This window comes from Sarcophilus harrisii, chromosome 6, assembly GCF_902635505.1.
Source record: "Sarcophilus harrisii chromosome 6, mSarHar1.11, whole genome shotgun sequence".
Classification (NCBI taxonomy): domain Eukaryota; kingdom Metazoa; phylum Chordata; class Mammalia; order Dasyuromorphia; family Dasyuridae; genus Sarcophilus; species Sarcophilus harrisii.
The window spans coordinates 220,155,269-220,161,714 of NC_045431.1; the positions used below are offsets into that span (position 1 = coordinate 220,155,269).

At 48.3% G+C, this 6,446-nt stretch overlaps 1 protein-coding gene across 2 annotated transcripts in view; it reads right to left on the reverse strand.

Annotated features, from left to right (window-relative positions):
- ABTB2 (ankyrin repeat and BTB domain containing 2) overlaps nucleotides 1-6,446 on the reverse strand; it is a 172,286-nt gene that overhangs the window by 89,280 nt on the left and 76,560 nt on the right. The gene's annotated exons all lie outside the window — the stretch shown is intronic.

Genomic DNA, 6,446 nt, shown 5'->3' on the forward strand with positions numbered 1-6,446 from the left:
CGGACACGCGAGCTTTCTTGGCAAAGCAGAGCAGGGGCCAAGCACAGCCATAGTAGGGGAGGCAGGGAAAGGGTGTCCCAGAACAGAGGGACTTTTTGTTCCTGGAAAAAATGGTAGCGACTGTAGGCTGGAAGTGTGGTTTCAGGGTGGAGGATTTCAGAAAGACAAGAAAGTATGGCCCTATAAGGGATGAAGGTAGGAAGGGTAGGGAAAGCTAAAGGCAGTGCTGTGTGAACTCTTTAGATTTCCAGACTGTTCTGGCTTCTGGAGCAAGGGCAATGCCCCTGAAAGGTGCCTTTGGTGCCCTCCAAATTTCCTGCCTACTTTAGGTCCCCTTGTCCATTCAGTCCTTTGCCACCCATGTCCTAGTGATGTCCACGGCACCTGTGGAAACTTAACTTCTCCAAAATAGGAATGGACCAATTCTGGAAATGCAGAAGAAACCCCAAACGAGTAGCTGGCACGATACAGTAAAAAACACTGGCCTGGGTGGGAATCACGAGTTCAAGTCCCAGGCCTGCCATTTATTAGCCGAGTGCTCTTAGAGAAATTTCTCACTTTTCTGGACCCCCCATGTTCTTTTTGAAAATGAGCTGCATTAAATTAGGGGCTCTTCACCTTTCTGGCACTATCTGGAGAATCCTATGAATACCCTATGGAGAAGGGGGTATTCCCTTCTGGGGATTCTAATTCCATTCCCACCTCTCTACGGACCTCTGTTCAGAATAATATTTTTAATGTATAAAGTAGAATTACAAAGAAAATCAAAGATATGGAAATAGTCAAGTAATTTTTTTTAAAGTTCACTGATGCCCAGGTCAAGAATCTCTGCATTAGATGATTTTAAAAGGATTTCATAATTCTACTAAGAGAATCCCCTTGAATTACACTCCCTCTTTGGCCCTCCTCCATGCCTGGAAGACTCTGCCTCCTTGCCTCTAGATCTTTAGAATACCTTGTTTCCTTAAAAACTGAACTCTTATCTTGGTCGAATCAATTCTCCTCTGTGGACCTCAGTTTCCTAAGATGAGGATGTTGGACTTGGTGACCTCTAAGGTCCCTTTCATGTTCTAGGTTTATGAGCTCCTCAAAGGCCATGGCCACAGAAATAAGACCTCTGGCAGGTCCTGCTAAGCTGAGAAGGCTTTCTGCCCAGACTGGTGAGGGCCTGGCTAGCTGACATTTTCGTAGTGGATTAGCTAAGTTAGGGGATAATCTTCCCCAAGCTTTGGAGCTGTGGCAACTCTGCAAAAGTATCAGCCAAGGCTTCAGAAGTCAGATGTGCCTTGGTGGAGAGGATGCCCCTGATGACACAATCACAGAGCCCTAATCAGATGCTAAAGGCATGCTGGGACATATTCAACGTGGGCTGATTTTCTGTTTCCAGGGTCCTCTAGACCATCCTCGCCCTTCCTCATGAAAATGCTCCTGTGAGCTGATTTGGTGAGAAAGTGAAAAAAGAATCCGCCATCTTGAAAAATGTAAACCAAAGAATTTTGGGCGTCTCCCAAAATACCTTCAGCCCCAAGGTGAGGTTGGCCCATCATCCTTTGCAGCTGGTTTTCTGCCTGGCTTGTCTTGCTGAACGATATGCCCCATGGGCAGGGCCTATTGCTTCCTTTGGTTTATCGTCCCAGCAGGGCTCAGACAAAGAGACAATAATTTAAAAGGACAATAAGGGTGACACTGTTTCCTCTGGAGGCGCTTATAACGGTTTGCCAGACCAACTTAATGCCAATTCCTCTGACATCTCTGCTTGTTTCCACTCAGGCACCCAGGCTTACGGAGACTTGGGGAACTCGCCAATGAAATCCGTTCACTGTGATCGTTCCCCACTATTTGGTTCAGTCATTTTTAAAGTTGTGAGCCCATTTGGAGTTTTCTGGGCAAAGATACCAGAGTCTTCTCCAGCTCATTTTACAGATGAGGAAACTGAGGCAAAAAGAATTAAGTGACTTGCCCAGCTAGGAAGTGTCTAAGGCTATATTTGAACTGATTAGGTCTGGTGCTCTATGCACGGCTCCATTTGACTGCTCATTTTTTACTATAGAATTTCAGAGCTGCCATCTAGTTCAGAGGTTTCTAACTTCAGATTCCCTAAAGGTCTATGAACTTGGATGGAAAATAAATGCCATCTTTATTTTCATTAACCTTAAACTGAAAATTAGCATTTCCCTTTCATTATTAAAAAAAAAAAAAAAAAGATTATTCAGAAGGGGCCCATTGGGGCCCATTGTCCCACGATACCAATAAAAGGTTCAGAATCCCTGATTTAGTTCAACCCATGGCTGCCAGAGGGATCCTTTACACACAATCTAAGATCTGTTCCCTGCTCAATCAAAAATCACTTTAGAGTTGACTGGAACTTAAAAATCTTAGTCCAAACCTCTCATTTGACAGATGAGGAAACAGAGGCTCAGGGAATTTAAATGAGTTAGGATCTTAAGATCATGCTGAAAGAAGCTCAAAGACCATCTTGTCCAACGCCTCCATTTTAGAGATGGCAAAGGAGAGATCGAGCTGGATTAAGCGACGTGTTCAGTGTTTCATGGCTGGGAAGCAGCACGTGAGCCTGGCTCCCAGACCCCCAGTTATCATTCTTTCCTCCACCCCATGCTAGAATACTCAGTACCTCTCAGGGTAGCCTGAGCCACTTTTGAATGTGTCTCCATCTTTTTCTTGTTGAGCGTGCGCATGTCCGGTGGGCACATGGACCCCCACTCAAAGCCGGACCCCTCCTTCTGCCCTTGAACCCCTGACCACATCAGAAGAGCATTCCATGAGTATCACTCTGCTGAGAGCAGCATTCCCAGGAGCAGTCTGGGACTCCTGCGGGCCTGCCAGGAGCCGGGGGCAGCGCCCGGGTTGTGTCGGAGCAGTCGATGACAGAACTGAGGTTTGCTGCAGCCAGATGAAAGCCCAGCAGATAATGGGCCCCAGGTTCACCCCCAAACCTGAGCCTCTGTGCCCGGGGACTTGTGGGGAGAGGCACGGCTGCGGGGAATCGGGCCTGTCCCACCGGTGCCCTCTGGTTTTCATTATGGCCCCGGCTGGTGTCTTTTTTTGTGGATTTTGTAGGTTTTGTGGATGGGGAGGGGGGGTTTTGTGTAGGTGGGTACACTCATAAACACTGTTTTTTTCCCCACAGATGCCAGAATCCCAGGATTTATGTTCTACATTCACTAAGCTTCAAATGGAGGAGAATGAAAGAGGCTTTCACTGCAACAATCAAAAAAAAGCACCAAAAACCCAACAAATGAGAGAGTGTGTGAGTGTGTGTAGAATGCCGGCCCCTTGGCTCCGGCTTCTAATTAGCAGCCCTGCTCGGGGAGAGGAGCTCATTCCATAACCCTGACTCAGCCGCCAGAGCTCCTGCTCTGCATCTCCCCTCACCTGGCTCAGCTCTCACCTGGCTCAGCTCTCACCTAGCTCAGGAGGGGTCTGACCTCTGTCCTTCCCCCTTTTCCCTGAATCAGTCATGAAATGGTTCCCTTTGCCAACGTGGAGCAATGGGAGCGGGCCGGCCGTGCCCAAAGGGGCCCCCTTCCTAGCCTTAGGAACCCGTCTCCATTTAGCCCATCAGTGCCCTCGGCTTCTTCTCTCAAGCTCTTGGAGCTCTCTTCCAGCTTATGCTTCCTCCAAAAGGCTTGGGAGGGACAGACACTCACATGTGCACATAGGCCCACAGTTGTATCTTCCCCTCATTTTATTATTTACTTTTATTTTGTATAATTTTAAATTTATTTTTAATAACTCCAGTAATTTATTATTCTAACCCACATATTTTATATATAAGGGCAGCTGGGTGGCCCAGTGGAAAGAGTGCTGAGCCCGAAGTTGGGAAGCCTCACCTTCCCAAGCTCAGACACTCCCCAGCTGGGTGACCCTGTCCCAGTCACTTCCCTCTGTCTGCCTCAGTTTCCTCATCTGTTAAATGAGCTGCAGAAGGAATGGCAGGCCCAGAGAACCCCAAATGGGACCAGAGTCGGACATCATTCAAGTTGGACATATGAGTATAATACATAAAGACATACACATGTCTGTGTGTATATATGTAAACATGCATGTGTGCTGCACACACACACACACACACACACACATTCTCAGCCCCAAACCTCCACTGGAGGGATCATGGGACATCAAAGCTGGAAGGAGGTGTCAATCCCAAACAGAAATGAGAGTCACTGTCCCACATATTGATCCCCGCAGGTCACTCATGCACTTAGTTTTAAAATGTACCGAGTTTTCATTATTTTGTTAAAGACTTCCCAGTCCCATCTGAATCTGGTTTGGGCTGCGTTTGGGGATATCGTGGCCCACATGTGGCCCAAGCTAGAGAGCCTTACAATACACAAACATGTATGTATGGGGGGGAGGGTATAACACAAATATACAAATATATGCCCATTTACTTATTTGTGTGCTACAAGATGTTAGCTATGTATATATGAATATATAGTTCCCCCATGACACTATCCCGCACACGACCCTTGCTGGCCATTGCCTTGAGCCATACGGTAACTAGAAGGGCCGAGAGACAGAAAACACTCGGTCCGTCCCCTGTCCAGCAAGGCCTCCCTGTGGGTGCGATGGAGTCTGTGAGCGACTTTTACCCCCCAACTGTCTGAAGTTGGACGTTAGGTGGGTCCTGTTGCACTGGGAGAGAGGAGAAAAGAACCAGCAGGAAAGAGTCCTGAGGGACGGCGCAGACCCCAGCAGGGAGGGGCCTCTTGGAGGCAGCCCCCCGCGTCAGGCTGGAAGTCCCACTTTTCCACTGAAAGTCCAGACGGGAGAGGGAACAAGGCAGACCCAGTGACTGCAATCGGCCGACGGCCTGAGTAGCCACCTCCCCCTCTGGGTCTCCAGTTTTTTATCTGTCCAATGAACAAGACGGTTCGGATGGCCTTGAAAGGCTGTTCCAGTGCTGACATTTTCTTCCCCTACAGGGAAACCTGGGAAAGATTCTGGCAATGAGCCGGAGGGCCCAGATTTAAATCTCACTCACTCTGCCTGACTCACTGTGCGACAATCACAGGTAAGTCCTTGAACTTCCTGGGGCCTCCATTCTCTCATCTTTAAAATGGGGGAACATTCTGCTTGGGAGGTTCTTTCCAGCTCCTACCTTCTGTGATTCTTTCCCTGAGGGGAGTTTTCCCAGCATCTCTATGGGTTTTATTGTCCAGCTCTGACTCAGGCTGAATGTCTGACTTCTTCCTCCCCTCCACCATTTTGCCGAGTCGACTGAGAACATTGCCAGCTCTCTCCTGTAGAATGGGTACTTGTCTGGGTGCCAGGGAGACCCCAAAATGGGGCATTTGAGAGCAATTGTGCTGTTTGTTGGTCTCCTCATCAGGTAATGGCATATGTTTCCCTGGATCCTTTCTGTGACTCTGAACTGTCTTATTGATCTACTAGGTTCCAATATCAGCTCTAGCACCAATTAACCAGGCCCAACTGCTTTCCCTGTGCCTCAGCTTCCCTTTGGTCATCTGTAAAATGGGGAGGAGGTAACTAGAGGGGAAAAAAAATCTCTTTTTATATTTACAAAAGTCACGAGGATCAATGACATAATGTATAGAAGAAGCTGGTGTTTTTTGGAGGAATGGACTTAAGTGATTCACAAGCACCAGAGTCTCATCATTTGCCAGAATGATGTGCTATCATCCAATTCAGGTGACATTTTGCCTGAAAAATAAGCCTATTTTGGAAACACGAGCAAGTTTCTTAAACCTTAAACAAAACTGAAACAAGAAACCTTTTCAGGTGTAAGGAGGTAATTGTTGAAAGGGGAGAAGGAGAAGGAGCTATAGAAAACAAATCTGACTCCAGTCTGGATCACCATGGTTCCTCTGTGATCATGGAAAGGTTACTCTCCCTCCTCTGGGTCTCAGTTTGATCATCTAGAAAATAAGACATTCACTACGATCCCTTTCAGCTCTAAATTTGGGCTCCAAAGCCCCATGGGAGCTTCCAAAAATGGGAGCCAGAAGCAGATGCCCCCAGAGGGATAGGGCCTTGCAAGGAAGCCCCTGCAGGCCGGAGGGCATCCGAAGGGACACCCGCCAACGAGCTTAAGGAAAACTGCCGGGATGAAGCCCTTTACAGGCCCTGCCTCCTGCCAAGAGCAGGAGGGGGGTGGGGGTGGGGACCATGCCAGAGGTTTTGATTGTTCCCCAGGGCCCAGCTGGCTAAGAACCCAGCCTCTCCCCTCTCCCCCCCTCCCCCTTCTCTGCTAACCCTCACCTCCGAGGATCACATGGTCCTTCACAGAGCCGGCCTTCATTCCCCTCCACATACCCAAGAGTTCTTCTGCAAAGGCTGATGACTAAAGCCATTGAATTCTAAAATGCTTCTGCACCCACCCCTCCAGGACTCTCACTTCCCACCTCCCTAGAATCTGACCCTCAGATCCTTTCTCCTCCAACATGTGGTAGTACTTAGGGGGC